Genomic DNA, 22,661 nt, shown 5'->3' on the forward strand with positions numbered 1-22,661 from the left:
CATTGGGAAGCTCCCCGCCCCTAAAGTGCCTTTCCCAATTCTCCCTGCATCCAGCCAACTGCCTCTAGAATCGGACAACCCTGGGAGCCCTGATGGCATGATAACAAGTCAGCTTGTGGGGTGCCAGCCCCAGCTCAGGCCCAAGTCTGCTGGGAGCCCTTCAGCTCAGGCCCTCAGCTCTGGTCTCTCAACTGGGGTCTCTCAGCTACTGTGGTGATGGGCGCGGGCAAACAAGGGAGGCAGAAGGCCCTGCTCCCTTGACATGGGCCCCCAATGGGAGACAGGAGCCCCTGCCCCCCCCCTCCCCAGGCACACTTGCCTTCTTCTGCAGCCGCTGCCGCATCTGTGTTCTCTGGGGGTTCTGCTCCCGGGCGGGCAACCTGCAGATCGCCATCTGCCAGGGTCAGGGTCACGTTCAGGGAGATAGTCCTTTCCTGACCGGCCCACATTTGTGCAAACCACCTTGAGCCCTGCATGTCTGGCTCACTTCCATTGGTATAATGCCCACCCTGCACTCCCCTCCTCCCACAACGTGCTCTGTATGGATTCATGCAGCTCCCACTGGGAAGGTGGCTTTGGGGGATTGACCACGCCTCCCTGTGCCTGCTCCTCAGCTGGAGAGGGTGCTGGCCTCCCCTCCCACCTCAGGTCCCCCTTGCGCTAAGGATCCTTTGACTGACCTGTGCCTCAGCGTGTCCCTGAGAGGAAGCCAGGCCCAGCACCCCATACCCTGCCTCCCTGGATGCACATGAGGCTCCCTGTGCAGACTGAGAGACAGGCTCATGCTGCTTGCTTCTCTCCTCGAGAAGACAGAAGTTCTGCTCCCAGGGCAGCCAGTAAGAGCCAATGCTTGGCATCCCACTCGACTGCTCAGCCCCTGGCATTCCCAAGCTGTGCAATGTGTGGGGCAGGCTTGGCAGCCCTCCCCATGGAAGGCTGCAACAGAGAACCCTGTAGCAGGCCTGGTTTCCAAAGGACCTCTAGGGCCCCAGCACAGATGGAAGGAAGCCCTTGCTGCCGCATCCACCTCACAGCCTGGGGGAAGCAGGAACAGCATGGGAGCCAGAGACCTGTGGGTGCTCACAGCCCCCTCTGAGAGCCAAGCTGCTCTTGCTGCAGCCCATTCCCATTGCCCTCTGAGCCCGACTGCATGCCACGACCTGTGAACACAGCCCTCTCTTGGCCTGTTGTCCTAGCAGGCACACCCCAGGTTTTCTTTTCAAGCACACTTTCAGTGACACCAAAAGCTCCCCTCTGCCCTGATGCCCTTACAGCCACACCCCTTCCCCTCCTGCCAAGCCCTCACCCCTGTCCCTGAGCCCCCACTTTACCTTCATGGGCACATCTCTGTTGACTTTTTTGTCCTGTGTGCAAAGACGCTGAAATTTCCTGGCACTTTTTCTGTTGTGAGGGGAAAACCAGGAGATATTTGGATGGAATGGTGAGGTGGTGGATCAAACCCCTTTGGTTTAAGAACAAAGATCAGAGGATCCACCCTGCCTGGTAGTATCTTCTGTTTGGATTGTGTGTGTGTGTGTGTGTGTGTGTGTGTGTGAGTGTTTACAGAGTTGGAGTGCCCAGGCAGGTCCAGTGCTGCGTGGTGCACAGGCGCAAGTATGTAGTTTGGAAGCCACATGTGCCTGACTAATGGAAATGTCATCCTGAGGCAGAAACCCAGTCCTCATGTCCCAGGGCCGCTGAAAGATGGTGCTCCCCACCCCTGCCCCCGGCAGTCCACGCCTCTCCCTGTGTCCCAGGATACCAGCCTCTGTGAGTCTTGGAGGATTAGTGCTTAGGCCCGAGGGTAGTCCCGGGTCCACCAGGTGCTTTGAGGGATGCACACCCACCTGGAGACTTCTCCCCACGTTGTTTTCAGCTGGCGTACCGGGTGGCTCTGCAGAGCGCAGAGGATGGTGTGGACCGAGCAGTAGTTCCGGAGAGCCAGGCACTCCTAGGGCAGGGAGCGGATGAATGGCAGGTAGGTGGCTTGGAGCCCCACCTGAGCCAGGCTCAGCCAGCTGTGCTGACATCCCCCTCATGCATCAGAGAGTTGGCCAGGGAGCCAGAGCAGGTCAGTGATGGGACCCCCTTGAGCCACGCTCACATGGGCTAGATTGGTTTCAACCCATGTCAGGGGCCTAGGCGGGAAGTGAGCATGTAGTTCTGGGACAAGTGAGTGAGATCAGGCCACCTCGTGGATCCCAAGAGCCCAGGGATTGGGCAGGATCTGTGACCACAGACTGTACACCTGAGAGCTGAGGAAGCAAAGTGGCACGTCCCTGCCGTGCAGAGGGAGCCCCTGGGACAGCCTCAGCTTACCTTGGCCACCTTGATCCAGTGTTCCACCACGCGTGCCCTGTCCGCTGCCTTCATGCTGGGGTCCCCCAAGCACGTGGTAGTAACACAATGGGCCACGTGGTGGTAGTGGATGATGACAGCGAGAACAGTAGGGGGCAGCTGCGCATTGACCTCCTTGTTCTGCTGGATCCGGATGGAGCTGTGGCACTGATAGGGGACCACATTCTGGAAGAGCTCCTGGGGGCAAGAGGGTATCCCATGGGCACAGCCAGCCTAGCTCGAATGCAGTGAAGCCCAGCCACCCCGGCAAGTGACAGTGCTCGAAGCTGCAGCTCAGGTAGTTTGGCATGCAGCTCCCCAACATGGGAGCAGCTGGGCTATGTGTTCTGCCACTGAGGTCGCCTCGCTCCTGCCAGCCCAGATCCCAACCCTCCCAAGCCTTGAGGAAAGAGACAGAGGTGTGTGCTCCCAGGCATCCCGCCCAGTATCTCATCCTTCTGCTCTTGGCATCTGCCCTGGAGTCCTTGTCCCTGTGCCAGTGCTGCTCCCTGTGAAAACTCCAACATGGTGCTTGCTGTTTGATATGGATATGTGTGCTAGGACCCAGGACATCTGTGGCATCGCAGGCAGATGGGAAGGCAGTGGGTGGACCTGGATGCCCTCCACCTAGGCCCGTCCAGTACCCTGTGGGTCAGATCCAGCCCTACTTTCTGCCAGGCCCATGTCAGTTGATCTGGAGAGTCACTGTGCAGCTGGTGTGGTTTGGGTGCCCTCTCTGCCAGCCATGGGAGAAAGGCAGCCTTGGGAGTGAAGACATTGGTCCAGTCACATAGGTGGTGGGACCTGAAGCCTGAACTGCAGCCAGGCCACTGGATTCTGGTCGGGGCAGCTGTGGGGAGGCTGGTGCCAAAGGGGTGTTCGGGCCTGGCCCTGCCGAGACAAGCCCGCTGCTCACCGCGTCCATCAGTGTGAACTGTTCCGCCAGCAGCTTGGCGGGGAATGTGGTGATGCTAGCCATCTTGCGAGGCTGGTTGTTTGCAGGTCCCGGACATGCGCAGGAGACTTTGGTAGTTGTCTTTGGTGCTGATTCTGTGCATGGTGGCAGCCTCAGTTTTGAAATGGATCCTGTCTCCAGAAGAGGTTCTAGCTCTGTGAGCAGTGGGGAATCTGGCTCTAAAGCCAGTGTTTGGCATGACTGCAGCCTGGCAAATAGAGCAGGAGCTGGGAGAAGAGAAAGGGTCAGCAACATCAAGCACTTTCCAATGGCCTCTCCAAAGCCAGGCGCGATCCCATTGCCTCTAAAGGGGCTCCAGCCCCAAAGCCCACCGAGAGAATCTCGCGGAGTGCAGTGCATCTTACCGACTGCTTCTGCCTGTGTGGGATTTGGGTAGGCCATCCTGACACGCAGAAAGCACGCATGGGTCTGCAGGTCTCCTCTGGGCAAGCGGACCTGCTTGGATCCGACCTTCATCTTGAGAAGCGGGAGATCCGTGCGATCGCAGAATTCGGCCTTGTACTTGGCTTTGCAGCTTTGCAAACAGGAAGCCATGTTCCTGGGGAAGGAGAGTGGGCAGCAGAGTCAGACTTGACCTTACCCTGCTTGCTGCCCTTCCAGGACTCCCTGTGTGGGGTGGGGCACGGAGCCTGCCGGTGAACTCTAGCTTCTTAAAGACAATGCCATGCTTTGCTGTTTTCCAAGGCGATTTCTTGACTGTGAATCCCAAGAGTTACAGAGAGAGAGGGAGAGACACACACCGGGGCAGAGGTCTTGCATCCACTGCTTGACTCCCCGGATGGGCAGTGGACAGCACTGGGCCAGGCTCATGCGGGGAGTGAGGAGCTCCATCCAGGTCTCCCACATGGGTGGCAGAGGTCCAAATGCTTGGACCATGTTCCCCTGGTTTTTCCAGACCCCCGAGCAGGGTCCTGCATCTGGACTGCAACAACAGGGACACCAACCAACACCCACAAGGGATTCTGGCATTGCCGGCAGTAGCTTTCCTTTGGATGGCTTCCTTCTCATGTTCCTTTCAGTGCCTTCCCATTCATTCCCATGGTTTTCTCAGGTGGAGGCCCCTAGGCTCTGGCTCTGAGCAGACTTGGGAGTAGGTTGCTCCTGGGATGGTGGGTTGGGTTGGGTGGTCAGGGAGGGTAGGCAAAGCTGGAAGCAACTGCCCTGGGCATGGCTATGTGGGTGTTGTCTGTGAGCCCCAACATGCCCGCTCCTCTGCAGAACGTGTCTGCTCCTATCCATAGCACTGCTCTTCAGCACTTCCTTTGCATGTGGTGGGGCCAGAAGTTGGAGTTGCACCTACTGTCTGCCTCTGCCTTGCCTCAGCCCTCATTTTCCTGCCATTCTTTCGAGTGACAGAAGGCCGCATCTGCACCCCAATCTCCCCGCATCTTAGTGGGACATGGGGTTCTCCTTGTGATCAGAGTAGGGGACGTTGCAGCTACTCCCAGAGGAGGTCGGCAAGCCTCAGCTCTGCTGCTGCAGGACAGGACTTGTATAGGATCTCGGCTGTGAGGGTCGGATTCCCCACAACTGTGAGGCCCTTGAATGCTTTGTTCACTGGATTTGTGGCAAGTGTCTGGAAAAGTGCACAAGGGAAGGGCTTCCCATATATGTGTAGAGTGAATGATTCCTTGTAGACCTGCCAGGTCGATGAGGGGTCTGGGCAACTGCTACCAACCCTGAGGGCAGCTGTTCTGTGCGTATATCGAGGACAGGAGCAGCTGGAACAAGTAGGAAATGTGGCCGGTACGAAGGCATAGCAGCTTCCAATGCCCCTGCCCACATGTGATGCTGGCAAGCCATATCAGGGTTGGCCAGTTCAAGTCTTGGCTGTTGTCCTTGGTGTCCAGCTCCCTGCTAATGAGCCTGGGGAAGTGCCGGATGATGGCCTAAGTAGTTGGACCCCTGGCACCCCTGAGGGGGCCAGATATAGCTTCAGGCTCCTCAGCCCGGCTTCCCAGAGCCCTGCTTTTTGCAGCCATTTGGGGAGTGACTCAGCAGATAGAAGGACGCATTCTCTCTTTCTCTCAGTCTAACTCTGCCTGTGAAAGAAAACATTTCTGATTCTTGAAAAAGGGGAAAGCAGGATTGCCATCTGGGAGGTTTTCCAACCATAGAGGCACATGGCCGGTTCCCACCTGAGTAGAAACATTGGTTCGTGAGGGTGCAGAGAAAGGAAATCAAGAGGTGTGACGCAGTGTGCCAGTAGCCCTGTCCACAGAGAAAGGCACCCGTTCCATGCCCGCCATGTCTTAAGTCGCTTAGGTCATCTAAAACATGTAAGATTCATCTCTGCATCACCGCAGTGCTGAAAGGCAGCTACCCACCTGTCGAATATCTGGTCTAAGTAATACGGAATGGTGGAGAAGTCGCTGTATGTACACAGGAAGGTGTTGAAGTAGCAGATCCTTTTTCCCAGGGGGCCCGGGACCAGGACATCCAGCAGCATCTCTTTAGTGTCTGGCTGTAGGGTCCGCATGGCACAGACCTCTGCCAAGTAGAGCATGGACCCATTTCCATACTAGGGAGGACCAGAAAGGACGTGAGTCAGTGGCAGTTCCAGGGAGCACAGGGGAGCAGACACCCGGGTTGGGAGAAAACCCCAGTTGGGGCCAAGAGGCTGAACAGGGACTGAGGGATGAGAAAGTCCTGCGAGGGGGCCAGCAGTGAAAGATGATTCCGTGCCCCTTGGGGGAGCTAGAAATGAGGGCAACTGTGTGATTTGCTTTGCCACCAGACTGCAGAATGGAAACAAGTGGGCGGAGTAGGATATGAAGCCCCAGGGGAGGCTAGATCCTGAAAAGAGCCATAGTCAGAGGTGTCTGCCTGTGGCATAATGACCACAGGCGTTCTGCCAAGTGACCTGACTTGAGGCATTACAACGACACATGTGTAGAGCCAGTCCCCAGCCAGCCTGGTCCTTGGAGTTTGTCCTCAGCAGGGCATCACTGCCTTTTAAGAGCCGAATTGTGGCCCCCATCCCCAACACACACGTGGGGTTGTTCTGACACCAGAGCACTTGAGTGTGACTGCTGCAGTTGGGCCAGTAGTCCGCAAGGAGGTGATTGACCTTACCCCCAGAAATGGCGTGGGCCCCATCCCATTACCTTGCTGTGCTCATTGGCAGATGCGACAGGGGCACAGAGAAGCCCAGGGGAGCATAGGAAATGAAACTGGGGATGGAGATGGCAATGAGCCCTCCTGAGAAATCACCTTGGCCATGCCCTGACATGCAGCCACCAGAAATGGGAACAAGCGACTCCTGTTGGGAGAGCTGCCCAACCTGGGCTCCTGTGCTTTGAGCAGCCTAGCTGACTGTGCTCCGTGAGAGACAGTGAGTCTGTGTCCTACAGCACCGCTGCCGTGGCAATGCAGCTGAATCCCAGTGCTTCCCAGCAGCCATGCAAGTGTGGCCACAGGGGCAATGTCATCCCATGGAATAGAACAGGTGGGGGCCAGGCTCCAGTCCTGTGTGGTATCTTCACCCTTTTGGTTGAACCCTCTGCCCTTTTGTGTGGGAAAACCTTCCTGGTAGGATCACTGAGTCCTAAAGCTTGGAGAAGACCTGGAAGGCAGTGGAGCTGACTAAGGACTGCACAGGATTCTTGGACTAGGTGGGCAAACATTCAGCACCATGGCCACACACGATGCTTGTGTGAACAGGGAGTTTCCCAACACCCAGTTGCCAAGGGGCTGAGATTTCTTTGAGAGTGGGATGGGGGTCAGTCACTGAGTGGGAGATCACGAGGCCAAAAGCCAGGGGCGTTCCTCCCTTCAGGATGTGGTTCTAGGCACACCGTGGTCATCTCGTGCCCCAACATGTGGGTACTCCTGGGCCCCTCGCTCCCTCCACACCGGCATTAGCCACGTTGTTGGCCTGACTCACGTGTCCATTGACGATGCCTGTGGCTTCCTCATATGTTCTGTCTGTGGACTCGAGTGTGGAGCTCTGCAAAGAGAGTGTGTGGCAGCCCAGACCGGAGGCATCAGTGTCGTGCTTGGCTGTCCCCACAGAGAATAATTCCCTCCATGAGGCATTCTGTTACCCAGGTCGGGAAAGTAAGGGCCTCTGTACCCTTGTGCAGCCAGAGAGGTCTCCAGAAGACAAGAGGAGGTCCCCCAACACCCACTTGCCCAACCAGCTGTCCACAAAATAGGGTATGAACACGCAAGACACAGGAGGCTCCAACACGTGAATCGTGTTGCTGGGCAGCAAGAGCCCCTCTTCTTCTGCCACTGTCATGGTGAAGGGAGGGGCAAAGAAGACCCAGATGGGGTCACAGGTGATCCCCTGCCAGGACGGGACTGTTCCGCTACCTGTGGCTGCCTCCTGGGCTGTTCTATTCCCTTTGGTGGCCTTGCAGTAAGAGGCCACAGACACCCAGTGTGAGAGCGGAGCCAATGTCTCAAGCGCCGGAAAAGGCCAGAGCCTGGCAACGATTGGCAGCAACGAGAGAACATGGTCTTCTCCTGAACGTCTCCCATCAAGTGAGCCGCTAAGGACTGTTGCTATCAGAGTGTAAGTTCTATCACCAAGGAAGTGAGGTCACATCTTCAAAGTTCCATTCTGTGGAGCCTTTCCCTTAAGAAGATATGCCAAGGCCCCTCTGGGCTGCTGCCACAATATCATCCCCTTAACTGTACACAAGGAGACAAACACAGTGCCATTCCTCAGCTCCCTCAAGAGACTTGAATGTAGACAGGGCCCTAAGCCTGCGGACAGACAGACAGCTGGGTCCCAAACCTCCTTTTCGTATCATTTCCAAACACTCTAGCATGTTCCTTCGGGAAAACCCCTAAGAAACAAGCAAGGTATGGAGACCCATGAAAAGCCAAGGTTAGGGACCCAACAGACTCTAAACTGCATCTTGAGTCGTGGATCCTGCCCCTTCGGGAGATGTTGAGGTCACAGCTTAAAGCGCATCTTCCCCGAATACGGGTTCAGTGTCTCTGGCTATGATAGCAGCCATGTCCAAGAACTCCAGGAGAAGGTGAGAGAGCTCACCTGAAAGCCATGCCCCCAAATTGGCATCAGATCTCCCATCTGCAGCATGCAGGGCCCCAGAAACAGGCCACCTTATCGATAGAGCAAAAGACCTCACAGAAAATCACTAGGGCTGGGGGATCAAATACTGGCTAGGAAGCTTCATTGTGACCACAGAGAGTGGCATCCATTTGAAAATAGGTCTGAGCTCATTCCAATTGTCCAGCCTCTTTAGAAGAGTGCAATACTAAGGATGCCTGAGGAAATAGACTCCTTCCAGGTCTGGTTTGCTTGGTGTTTTATGAAAGAATCTCAGAGGACATGGGTGAAATCATTTTCCTCGCTAGGGAGTCAAGTGAGGGACTTGGCATTAGACTTAGCTTGTAATCCCTAGAGTTTTGGGTGAGCTGCTTTCTTTTCCATGTCCTCCAAGCAATAGGAAGAGCCCTAGTCCTCCCTGCTTCAAGCGATAAGACTGGGGAATTAAGAAAGTCATGAACGAGGCCAGGAGTCATTTGGGTACATTTGTAAGATTTATTTATTTAATTTCAAGTCAGTGTTACAGGGAGGCAGAAGAAGACAGACAGAGATAGGTAGGTAGGTAGGTACGTAGGTAGGTAGGTAGATAGATAGATAGGTAGATAGATAGATAATAGAGTTCTTCCATCCCTTGATTCAGTCCCTAGATGGCCGCAATGATTGGAGCTGTGCCGATGCAATTCCAGCAGCCAGGAGCCTGCTCTGGGTCTCCCAACCGGGTGCCAGAGCCCAAGCATTTGGGCCATCATCCACTGCTTTCCCTGGGCCCAGTAGAGAGCTGGATCAGGAGAGGAGCAGCCGGGACTCAGACCTGCACCCATACAGGATGCCAGCACTGCAGGAGGTGCCTTGACCTATGATGTCGCCATGCCATCCATTGCGCTTTCTGTTTTCAAAGAATTCCTATGTATTTGTTTGAAAGGCAGGGACACAGAGATTTTCCATCTGCTGGTTCAGTCCCCCAAAACTTAAGTCAAATAAAGTGCCTCAGACTCCATTTGGGTCAACAACCTGTGTGGCAGGAACCCAAGGATTTGAATCATCACTGACTGTCTTTCCAGGCTGTACGTCTTTCCCAGGCCATTAGCAGGGAGCTGGATAGGCAGTGGAGCAGCCGGGCCTCAAACTGGTGCCCATATGCGATGCCATTGATGCAGGCGGGCGCTTAACCTACTACACTACAGTGCCAGCCCCTCCTAATGACTTCTTATCTCTCATTTTCTTTTGTGCATCATCTACAGGTATCTACTGACACATTGCAATGGGAATCTATAAACTATTCACACCTATAAACATTTAGTTTAGACTTCCACTTCATCCACATAGAAGCAATGTAGTTCCAAATGACTTGCTACAAAATACACATGAGATCCGTATGTATAGTCATTGCAAGTTCTGTGATTTTACTTTAAATTTCATTCCAAGTTGTAAAAGTGATTTCTATTCCATGGCGGTAGTGAAGATCCTGTATGTGTCTTTTCCTTTTCTCTTACCCTGGGGCGCTTTGCCACTTTTTGGTTGTTCTGTGTTGCTGCCATGTAGTGTCGATTTGCTTCCAGGAGAGGGCAATAGAGCTTCCCTGTCAGGCAGGTCTAATGCTGATGCTGTCCCTTAACTTGTCCATAAGAAGATGTCATTTTGGTTGGAAGTTTATTCCTTCAGTTATGTGAAGATAAGCTTTCACACGCTTCAGGCCTGTAAAGTTTCTTGTGAGAAACCTGATCGTCTTACCGAATTTGTAGATTCTCATGCATCGCTTTTGATAATTCTCTGGGGGAGGATTCAAGACCTAGAATTCTTGAGAAGGAAATCCTGGTCAACTCTGGTAGATGTTCTTCCACTGAAGTCACCAAAGTATCCCTTTCTACCAGTCATGCCTAGAGAGTGATTTTCTACACATCCTGTGCACCCCCAACTTGCGGTGTGCTCTAAAGGTACTGATGGCCTGCTGTGTGTTCAATACCACCTGCTGTACTTTGTTCCTACTTGCTGTGGGGACAGGACATGTCTGGTTCACAGTGGATACTGTGGGGTTTCAGCTGAAGGGGTTTTCGTGTGTTTCACTGGATCAACCTCCCTGTCTCCCTCCTCCCTGCCTGTCTCTCTGGCACTCTGCCTTTCAAACAGTAAAATAATTTGACCAGCCAATCTATAGCAGCAGAGAGGCCCTAGTTCACTGGTGGGTGCAGTCAGAAAAATTTTCCCAAAAGGCTGTATGCAAGTTTATTGAGAGCTTTAGTCCTGCCCACCACCGCCTCGGCCACCATCTAATAGTGAATCACATCACCTGCAAAGCAAGCTCGAAACCCAGTAGTAGCCAGTTTCCAGTCTCCCTTCCCCCAGCAATTGCAACTGCCAATTAGTTCTCGGTCTGTGAGTATGCTCTAGATGTTTCATAGAGCTAGCATTATAAACTATTCTCTGCTGTGTCTGGATTCCCTCAACTTGCACCATGGTTTCAAGTTTTGCCTATGCGGTAGCCCGTATCAGTACTTGTATTCTACTTCATGCTGAATTCCATCATACGAGTAGACCATATTGTGTTTATTCATTCATCTACTGATGGACACTGGAGCTGTGGTTGTGTTTTGGCTAGTGTGAATCCTGTGAAGTCTTCTGGGTAAATATTTTTCAAACTTGTTTCCGGTTCTTTTAGATAGCTCGTTGAGAATGCAACTGCAGGTTCATGGTTATTTGAATAGCCTCGAGGTGGTTTGGAAGGGGTATCTATCTCATTGCAGACTTGATTTGTGATGGCCAATGACCAATAATAGTGTGTCCTTTCAATATAGCTCTTGTGCTGTTCGTCTTTGGAGAAATGTCTGTCCTTGCCCTTGGCCATTGTTGAAGTGAAGTTGTGGGTGAACATTGTGATGCTGTGCGTTAAGCCAGTTTTGGGAAAGTGACTTCTCTCCTTTTGCTTGCTTTTCCTAATTTGCTCTCATACAAAGGACTTAGCAGACATCGACTGGAATAAATCATCACTCTTGTGGTGGGCATCTGGTCCAGTGATTAAAGTACCACAAGGGGCATTCATATCCCCTTTTGGAGTCCTTGTTCCTCTGTGCTTCTGATAGAAGAGCCTGCAGATGCACTGTGAAACAGACTATGCCCCAACGGATGACAAAATGCCACACAATTCCAAGACCCAGATTGAAGTGCTGGCTCCTGGCTTTGGCTTAGTCCAGCCAGCCCTGGCTGTTGCAGGATTTGGGAAGTGAACCAGGGAATGGAAACTACTCTGTCTTTCCCTCGCTGTCACTCTACCTTTCTATACTAAATCAAGAAATATGAAATATGAACCCAGAAATCTTCCAAGGAAATCAGGAAAGATATTAAAAAATAAAAATACAATGAGGGTCATTAGGCTTTGGGTGAGTTTGTTTCCTTCTGTGTTCTAGAAAGAGGACCATCATCTTTAAATGATATCAGCATTTAGTCCACCTCTAAAGAACTGAGCAGACTGTGAATTTTGTCTATTTTAGAGTATTCACTGTAGAATAATGGTTGGCTTTGATGGATTCTTCGTTCAGTTTTCTTGAGATGTGGAAACACACACAACACACACACACATTGACAGACACAAGCAAAGTAACAGAGAGAGAGAGAATCTCTATCCACTAATTCACTCTCCAAATACCCACAACGGTCGTGGCTGGGCCTTACTGAAACCGGGGATTGAGGTCCCTGTCAAACAGGCTCCATGTGGCGTTCAGCTGATTTGCTCTCTGGCCCTTCTGCCTTCAGCCTTGCACCATGTGACAATGCAATAGTAAGACCTTCATCAGACAAAGCATGCTGATGCCCTGATGTTGGACTTCCCAGGCACTCTAGGTGTGAGAACTATAAATTTCTGATCTTCACAGATTATCCAGTTTCAGGCATTGAGTGTTAGCAACACAAACACAGAAACCACATATGCCCCTATACTTGTGGAGTTAACTCCCAGAAGTGACAGTGCCAGTGCAAATGGCAGATCTACTGTAGAACTCTATTGCTAGATTCCCCTTTGATAGAGGTTGCATGGTTTCGCATGTTCATTACCACTCCTCGAGGAGTGTCTTCTTATTCCAATATATGCTGCCAAGTACTTGAATTGTAGCCAAATGAGAGATGTGCAGTTTCTATTTGCATTGCCCTGCACAGGAGAAAGGTGGTGCTCTTTCCATTGGAAGAAAAGCCACTTGTGTCCCTTTTCCTGTCAGCTGTCCTTGTCCTTTGCCCATCTTTCTGTTGGAATGTTGGCCATTTCTCCCTCGTTTCTAAGAACAATGTGTACGTTAGGTTTCTTTCGTTTTGATATACTAGGCAGACCACCTACACTTTCCTAGTTGGTATTTGTTTTTCCTTTATCTTGGTTTGCCATGCATGAATTAAGGTTTGTGTGTGGCTGAATATAACAGCCTTTTCATTTATAACTAACGCATTTTGTTTCCGAGTTGGCAGGGCCTTTGCCACGCTTCCCATCTTAACATTATAAAGGAACAGAGACAGAGAGAGAGGAGAGGAGCTCCCAACTGCTAATTCACTTCCCAGTCCTGCAAGTGCCTTGAGATGTGCCAGACTGCAACTGGGAACTGGCAATTCCATCCAGGTCGCCCATGTGAATAGCATGGAACTTGTTATAGGAACCATTGTTTCCCCAGAGGTATTTTAGTAAGAAACTGGAGTTAGGCTCCAGAGATGAGTATCAAAACCAGGTACTCTGATATGAGAAATGGGCATCGGAACTCACCATCAAAGCATCTAAGCCATTAGGCTAAATTTCTTCTCAACCCATGTTTCTTTTGTTAAGAGTATCCCTTGACTGTCACACCCTTACTTCCCACTCCACAAAAGCAAGCATCAGCCTTGGATTTGTTGGAAGCGCAGTGCACCCTCTACTACTAGACGAGACAGGAAAATAGACTACTAGATGTCCATAATTTCTTCCCAAGTGGGATCTTCTAGAGAAAAGACGGAAAGAGCGTTGCCCTGGGTGTACAGCAAAGAGCCCCTGTAGACACTGATTTTCTCTACACAGTGCACAGCCAGCCATGGAATCCTGGATTATTTTATTTCCAGTTTTTCCCAGACACCTTTTATGGAAGCTATACCAACTTGATGCATTTCCTAAACACGGCTTTCGGAACATAGTGATTCTCCCACCATACCTAACTTCACAGCAGCCCTCCCACCTCTCTTCCTCCTCTGTCTCCTTTAGGGGCATCTTCTCTGACAGGAGTAGAATTTACCTAGAACTTATTAACAAAACATGACGGGCTGAATACTATACGTATTTGGAAACTTTGGAATGGCATATACTTCTATGAAAAAGAGTGAGCATTTGGAGATGCATTTCACTGAACAATGATGTATTTCCTTTTTGATGTGTTTCTCTATTTGATGACAAAGAGTAGCTGTACATATTGATGTGGTATAATGTAATATTGCCCTACATGCATACATTTAAATGATCATATTAGGTCATCCGCATCCACCGCTTCCCTATTCAAGGTTTCTTTGTAGTATGTACATTCAGAAGTCTTTCTTCTAGCTTTTGAGAAAAGACTGTATGTTTGGTGAAGTATTATTACCCTACTATGCACTAGAACACCGGCAGGCTTGTTTTTACAACAAACAAGAGATGAAAGTGCTTTTGAATTCAATGAAAGTAAGGCTTTCTGAGATTTGACTTACGTATGTCTATAGTATCTGTTGCGGTGGAGTGAGTTAACTTTGGAGAAGAACCCAAGGGCGGTGTGACTTTTGCGAGCATGAGACATTCTTCTAGCTTATAATCCATAGATGGTGTCATTCACGTGAAAGTGTGGTAGATCTTTGTGACCAAGTGGTACTGTTAACTCACATACCTCAACTCTTTGAGCAGAGAGGTCCTGCATGGGAAGTCAGTGCACAGTGACCCTGTTGAGAATTTCAGAATTAGCACATCAGCGAACACCTGAGGATCTTGACCTGAGCTGCCTCAGCTGTGGAAGCCTGTGGAATCCACTGACTCCTTCCATATTTAGACAGGGCCACGGGGAAGAGGAAGTTCTTTTGTGCCTTCTGAATAAAGTGTATCCTTTGTGGATGACCACTTCTTTCTCTTGGGGTCTACCCACAGAAGTGCTTCATGGGGAACCCTGTGTGCCACAGTGTTTTGTCTTCCCATGCCTGACATGCTCTCATAGGTGTTTTAGCCACATCAGAATGTCTTCAGGGTTGATTCTGAGCCAGGGTGTTATTTGAGGTCATTGTCATTCTGGGAGGCTGCTATATGCAATACTTCCCATGTTGGAGCATTCAGTCTGTTTTGATTCTTTCTATTATTATTATTGTTATTATATCTGTGCTCTATTTATTAATATCTAGTATCTATTTTTATAGAAAGCTTTTATTTACTAGATAAATTACATAAGTACAGCTTTCAGATTGTAGCTGTTCTTCCCACCTACCTGCCCTCCCACCCCCAAACCACCCCACCCCCTACTCCCTCTCGCATCCCATTCTTCATGAAGATTCATTTTTAATTATCTTTATATAGAGACCAACTCTATACTCAGTAAAGATTTTCACAGCTTGCACCCACACTGACATGCAAAGTGGAAAGTAATGTTTGAAGGCTAGTTTTACCGTGAATTCTCATAGTACACCACGTTAAGGACAGAGGTCCTACAGGAGGAGCAAGTGCACAGTGACTTCTGTTGTTGATTTAATAATTGACACTCTTATTTATGATGTCAGTGATCAGCCGAGGCTCTTGTGACGAGCTGCTAAGGGTATGGATGCCTCTTGAGTTCACAAACTCTGCCCTTGTTTAGATAAGGCCATCCTTCAAGCGGAATTTCTCTCCAGCATTCAGAGAAAGAAGGTACCTCCTTCTTGGATGGCTCCTTCTTTCCCCTGGGATCTCACTCACGGAGATCTTTCATTTCTACTATCAATTGATAATCTATCTCAGCCAGTTCTCCTTTTTTTTCTTGTTGTAACTTGGCCTTAACTCAAAGAATCTTAGGTTGTTCTTCAAACTTGAGGCAAGAGGATTGGACATAAGACATTGCTTTCAGTATTGTCAGAGTTTTGTATCTTTGTGATTGTGGCAAGTAGCATGCTTACAATTTCCTTTAGATAAATGACCACAGTGGCTGACATACTGATGTGTTTTCTTTTTTCATTGTCAGAAACTCTCACTTCGAAGAGTAACAGTGTGTTGACTGACGTAACTTGGAGTTCCAATGGAAGCGATGTGTCAAATGAAGTGAAGACACACTCTGAATCACATAGGGATAATGGACACGGTTCTAGAATGTAGAGGCTTTGGAACGGGGATATTTTGGGTCTAGAAGATGGGGCCAGTGATGGTAAGTTTCTAATGTTGTCAGAAAGTCAGGTTTTGTTCCATATTGGATTCATTATTGGGCGAAGAATTCATTCTCAAAGTTATTATAGGTTTTGATGTTTTTGTGAGGCTTAGCCTGTGTGCCAAGCCTTTCGAAATGCTTTCTGATGTAATGTTTCTTACAGTAACGACTAAGAGCTAGGACTGGTATTATTGGTAACAACTTGAGTTTGGATGTGTAAACTCTGTTGGGGTTCATTGTTAGATCCCCTTGAGTTCAAAGCTAGTTCTCTGAACTCCTACCGAATGCTACACCCACACTACTGCCTGGCTAACTTGTGGTTATTGGGACAAGACTAGAACAGTGCATGTGTGATGGGAGTGTAACTTTCACCAGTTTTGTTTGCTGTGAGTAGTTTGTGTTGCCTCATGGTTTAGACAGTTGAAAATAGGGTTTCTCAGTCTTGGCACTGTTATCGCTTGGGTCCAGATACCTCTGTCGTGAGGAGGAGGACGTTCCTGTGTGTTGCAGAAAGTTTTAGAGTTTCTCCAACGTCTCCCCAGTAGATTACAGTGACAGCATCAGTCCCCATGGACACTCCCAAAGAGGTCTTCTGAGGTGAGGCATCCCCTAAAGGACACACCCCAGTTGATAGACACAGACAAGAATTGTAGAAATCATGTACTTTTCCAAATCTTAAAAGAGATAGCTTAACTAGACTATTTAGACATCTTAATGCACTCAAAGTAAGCTGGTAACTTTTCATCCTCACCGTTCCTATTAGTGACTTACGCTTAATATGAACAAGTTAGGTTTGTAGAGACAGCCTCTCTAGAAGATGGCCAATATTCTTTTTTCTTTTGCACTTGGCTGAGTTATTTCCTTTGATATCTGCTGGGTCTTCTGAGCTGAAAATATCCTCCTTTTACAAGGACATTTGGGACTGAGGGCATTCCCTGTTTAGTGGTAAGGAAAATCACCTTAATGATGTGAAGTGAAAAAGATCATGGTTTGTACGAAAGGAGGTAAATACAACATGCACAGTTAGCTAGTTACTTGTACAGGCAATGGAGACTCGGCAAGGGTATCCAAGAGCTAACAAATGTGGTTAACTTTGATTGGGTGGGGTTACGAGATGCGAGAAACCAAGTGACTAGAAAAGAGGCCAGGGATAACTTTTTCACTGTCTGAATGTAGTTTTAACCTTTATTCAGGAACAGGGCTATACTAACTACTGAGAATACAAATAGTTGTAAACCATTTAATGATTTGAAATGAAGTAAGTTGCAACTTGTGCCTTTTTAGGTGAATTGCATTTCCCTGACTGGGAGCTCGACAGGGACAGGGAAGGTGCTGGTGAATGTAACGAGCTTGAAGATGGCAAGGGTGCCGTGGGTCCCTCAGACTGTGCTTCTTGTGCAAGTCGGCAGTCTTTGACGAGTGATGACAGGCTCTCTGAGTTTGCTAAGGTAAGAATGGATCGTTTCAGAAACTCCTATTCTTTTATAACATATGTTCATCAAGGCCTTTTGGTGTTTCTCCCACCGTTCCTTCTCAGGGATCATCCTTTTCACTCTCAGAGTTTTCTTTTGAGCTCCACACCTTGGTCCTTAACTCACATGCTGGTGCTGTGCTTCTCAACATGGGGAAATATGGAGCTCTCTCCCCCCTGACTCTCCACTGCCAACTAGGCAATGAACTTTGGTTGTCCCTCCAGGGCCCTAGTACAGATATGTCAGGGTTTGCTTAGTTGAGTATGCAGCATTTACATCATTGTAATTCCATAAGGACTCTTGATCATCAAGACCAGTGCTAATTATCATGATGCTCTTGAACAATGAGTTGTGTTACTTGGATTTTTTAAAAAAACGTATTGGTGTGAAAGGCAGTGGGGCCCAGAGATTGTCCATCTGCTGGGTTCATTCCCTGAATGCTCGCAGCAGCCAAGGGCTGGGTCAGGCTGAATCCAGGAGCCTGAAACTGCATTTGGGTCTAGCACTCGTGTGCCAGGGCTCCAGGTACTTGAGGCTTCTCTGACCACCTCTCTGGGTGCACATGAGCAAGAAGGTGGAATCTGAATTGGAGCCAGGACTCAAACCCATGCCCTCTGCCCTGGGGTGTATGCATCCCCAAGTGGCATCTTGACCAATGCGTGAAACACCTGCTCCCCATATTGACCCTTTCTTAGGTCATTTTGCTGAACATTCATAGAATCCTCATATTTCTTCATTGTCTTACAGTCTCATAAACATTTCTATACTTAACAGACTTTCTCTCAGTTTCATTTTCTTGGTGAATGTTTCCCTACCACCTCCTAGTTGCTCCAATGTGGATTCAAGATGCTTTTCTCTTTGTGGATGTTGTCACCCTGGGGTTTCTGTTCCCCATCATTCTAGGAATGTGTTCACTTCTTTGCTGATGGTGCTCCTTGATCTTGCATTTCATGTTTTCCTCAGAGTTTTTTTTTTCCACGCTTGATTTTGTAAAAAGTTTTATGTATTTATTTATATTTATTTAGTTGACAGGTAGAGTTATCGACAGTGAGAGAGACAGAGACAGAGAGAAAGGTCTTCCTTCTGTTGGTTCACTCCCCAAATGGCCCCCATGGCCTGCGCTGTGCTGATCTGAAGCCAGGAGCCAGGTGCTTCTTCCAGGTCTCCCATGCGGGTGCAGGGCCCAAGCACTTGGGCCATTCTTCACTGCCCTCCCGGGCCACAGCAGAGAGCTGGACTGGAAGAGGGCAACCGGGACTAGAACCCAGCATACATATGGGAAGCCGGCACCGCAGGCAGAGGAATAACCAAGTGAGCTAGGGTGCAGGCCCCTCCACCCTTGATTTTCTGGAGCACATCTTCTGGCAGGTTCTGAGCAATGGCATACAGAAGCGTTTTTGATGCTTGGCATCTCTAACTATGCTTTGATCTTACTGTCCTGTAATGTAGGATTGAAAACATGTATGTGCTTTTAGGTTGGAAATGGTTTTTCCCAAGTTCTGAAGGCACTGATGCATTGTCTTTCAGCTCAAGGATTTTGTGAGTCAGGCTGAAGCTTCTCATTTTTGATCTTTGAAGGTTTTGGTGTTGCTAGTGGTTTTCAGCAGTTAATTGGGACGTGCTTTGGTATGTTTTTCTGCTTAGCGTTTGTCAAGTGTTTTGGATCTGTGGGGTTCTAGGTGTCGCCAGGACCACCCCCAGGTTTGCTCATCTGTAGGACACTGGAGATGTGGTGTAGAGGCATCTCAGGGCTATAGGGAAAGGAGAGGAAGCTGTGTCATCAATTCCCCATGCTCGTCTCCCAGTAGATTCACCTAACATGGACAAGCTATGGAAGTTGTGCTCTTCTTGGAGAGCTCTAGCTATTCAATGGGCAGGTTTTGACTGGGGCTCCTACTCGGTGTTCTCTCTTCCTACCCTGTCCTAGAATCCCAGGCTTCCAGAAGGCAAATCCATATCAGTATAAACTGTACATTTTCGCAGTTTCGGCATACATTGTCCAATGTCTGTTCATTTGTCTAAATAGGAACATGAGATATCTTTCCCATGATCATGGCATATATTTAGAGCACCTGTGGTTTCTGTGGTAGTGTTTTACCATGACCACTAGACCGATCTTTGGTTTTCTTGGCTCAAGTTACTCCTTTAGTACATTATTTGTATTTTAATTGTTTTCAAGATATATTTATTAAAGGCAGAGTGACAGGGAGGCTGGGAGAGTGAGAGAGCGACCTCCAATCTGCAGGTTCCCTCTGCAAATGGCTGCAATGGCTGGGAGTGAGCCGATCGAAAGCCTACAAGTGTGCAGGGGCCAAACCATTTGTGCCAAACCCTACTGCTTTCCCAGGCCATAGCAGAGTACTGGATCAGAAGAGGAGCAGCCGGGCCTCGAACAGGCGGCCCCATGGGATGTCGGCACTGTAGGCATCACCTTTCCCTGCTATGCCACAGTGGCAGCCCCTGTGCTTTCATGTTTGAAAGAATTCTGACTCATTGGTTGGAAGGCAGAGACACAGAGATGTTCCAGCTGCTGGTTCGGTCCCCAAATACTTGAGTCAAGTACAGTGTCTCCAACGCAGCATGTGTCTCCAACCTGCGGGGCAGGGACCCAGGTGTTTGAAATATCACTTCCTGTCTCCCAGGCTGTATGTCTCTCCCTGGCCATTAGCAGGGAGCTGGGTAGGAAGCAGAGCAGCTGGGACTCAAACGGGCACCCATGTGGGATGCCTTTGCTGCAGGTGGATACTTCACCTGAATACATACAAATCTCTGTGTATATATATGTATACATCGATGAAATTTTTGTCAGTGTTGGCTTCCCAAGATTGTGCACTTTTATTATGTGCATTTCCCACTGAATCTCACAGGGAATTCTCTCTAGTGACTAGGGCTGAGTTGTGTTCTTGGGACATTTTGCTGGTCACTGGTGACACACATCATTTGGAAAACACTGTATAGAGGGGACCACCATCTGAGCCTAAAGGGCCCTAAGCAGCAAACTCCCAAAGCTCATGGGAGCAAGTGTAGAAGCAGTGAGAGCGTTGTTCTCACCAGATACCGATGGATGTATGAATTGCGCTTCAGAAAAGACCCTGAGGGACTCTCTCCACGAGACAGCATGGGGCTCCATGTAGGAGCCTCAGAACTGAAAGAGCACTCATGGTGTGGCATCCTTGCATGGGGAGACACACCCCTCTCGAATCTGCATGAATGTCTTTGTCTGTGGATCTAGAGAATGGTCTCTAATTAGCAGGGCAGGGAAGGGATAAAGAGGAAGAAGGACACTCATGGTCTACCATGTATACTACTTTAATGAAAGGCCTAACCAACTGGTACTAATCATGGTGAACTATATACATAGGAAAATCTAGGAGGAATCCGTGAAATTGGTGATGATGTGACCACCCATCTGAGAGAGGGAGGCCAGTCTCCCAGGCACTGGGTTGTTGCTTGGTCGGCGGGGAACGGAGCGAGTGTCACGGTGCAGTCCCAGAGCCCACAGATGAACTCTGCAGCCCCCACTCTCTGCCTGCATGGGGGACTCAGTCATGCTGATGTTCTCCAAGGCCTGATGTTCTTGGCCTTGAGGATGAGGTGGACATTCTAGCAGAGGGGCTGGAGTAGGCAGGACAGGTTGTAGCTGCAGGACACAGAAGCAGCCATGAGTGCACTCTTGCTCATCTCAGGCTCCCTCCAGGGCCCGCCCTGCAGCCGCAGTCCTGGAGCCCCGCACTGCCCATGGGTAAGGCCCTCTGCTGACCAAGGAGCCATGGGTAGCCCTCTCCTCAGTGCACAACAGGAGAACCTTCCCCATCTGCCACCCTGGACATCCCGCAATCCCTGCCCAGCACTCACCTCTTAGTGTCACTGAGCCTCTCCATGGATTGGAACCACAGTGCAAACTCTGCGTCGCGCAGCAAAGTATATTGACCGGCTGCCACCTGGAGCCGCTGCATTTCTTGGAGAACTTTTATCTCCTGGGGCAAGAGGGGCAGAGAGGATGCTGACAGGCCTGCACTGGGACTGCTGGAGGGGCACACTGTGGCAGGGGCAGGGGGCTGGCCTCTGGGTCTTTTAGCTAGAGAAGCCTTCCCTGGCCATCCCTTCCAGGCTCCAAGCTGTCTTCTGAGTAGCATACACACAGCCCCTCGCCCAGGAAGGAAGTTCTCCTGGATTCCAGTCCCTTAGCCACAGCCTCCCTAGGGATGCTCTCCTCCTTCTGTGTGTATCCATCCCAGTGGAGAGAGCAGACAGACACGCATGGGCTGGAGCCTGGGCTTTCTGCCCAGGGCATCTCTGACCCCTCCATCCCCTCTGTGCCTGGAAGATAGGGCAGAGCTGCTCACCTTTGTCATTTTCAGCATGTTGTTTTTTCCCTGGAAGGCAGAGTCCATCAGAACAGCCCCTGGCCTGTGACTAGCCCCTGGCCCTCCCCTCTGGGTAAGAGGAAGGAAAAGAAGGTGTCCCTGGGACAGGCTGTTAGCTCTGCAGAAGGGGACATGGTGGCTGAGGCTCAGGGAACTGCTGTCCCAACCATGTCTGATGGCAGGCAGGGAAAGTGAGGCCGGGGAATGGATGGGTGCACTGAGGCATGTGGGTGCTGCCTGACCTCACAGGGGCCCAATTTCTCTCCTTCCCTTGGGTGCTACCCAACTCAGAGGCTGAGCAGGCTCAGCCAAGACCTTGTGCAGCTTTGCAGTCAGGGACTCTGGCTATGCAGCTTTAACCGTTGGGGGACAGGGGTGGGCACCTGGTTGCAGGCTCCCGCACTCAGAGGGGATATGCAGGTGAGCCCTCCTCCCTGGGACAGCTTGTGAGGCCTCCGGAGACATGGGCAGCAAGGAGCTGGGGGCTGAGAGCTCAGCCCAGGACCCTCCCCCCAAGCCTCAGGGTCCTGGAGCCTGTCCCACCCATGGCAAGTTCACTCACATCTACGAAGTCCTTCATGGCGATGTCCAGCCTATCCAGATACATGATGAAAGTGCCAAGGAAGGGGACGGCTCCCTGTGCCATGAGGTGGTGGTGGTGGTGAGCAGCTGTTCTCAGGTGCCACCAAGGCCCGGCCCCTGAGATGCACTCCACCCCAGCTGCTGGAGCCCTGGCCACATTCCCCATTGGGAAGCTCCCCGCCCCTAAAGTGCCTTTCCCAATTCTCCCTGCATCCAGCCAACTGCCTCTAGAATCGGACAACCCTGGGAGCCCTGATGGCATGATAACAAGTCAGCTTGTGGGGTGCCAGCCCCAGCTCAGGCCCAAGTCTGCTGGGAGCCCTTCAGCTCAGGCCCTCAGCTCTGGTCTCTCAACTGGGGTCTCTCAGCTACTGTGGTGATGGGCGTGGGCAAACAAGGGAGGCAGAAGGCCCTGCTCCCTTGACATGGGCCCCCAGTGGGAGACAGGAGCCCCTGCCCCCCCCTCCGCAGGCACACTTGCCTTCTTCTGCAGCCGCTGCCGCATCTGTGTTCTCTGGGGGTTCTGCTCCCGGGCAGGCAACCTGCAGATCGCCATCTGCC

This window comes from Oryctolagus cuniculus, chromosome 6, assembly GCF_051225735.1.
Source record: "Oryctolagus cuniculus isolate XC-2025 breed Fujian yellow rabbit chromosome 6, ASM5122573v1, whole genome shotgun sequence".
Lineage (NCBI taxonomy): Eukaryota > Metazoa > Chordata > Mammalia > Lagomorpha > Leporidae > Oryctolagus > Oryctolagus cuniculus.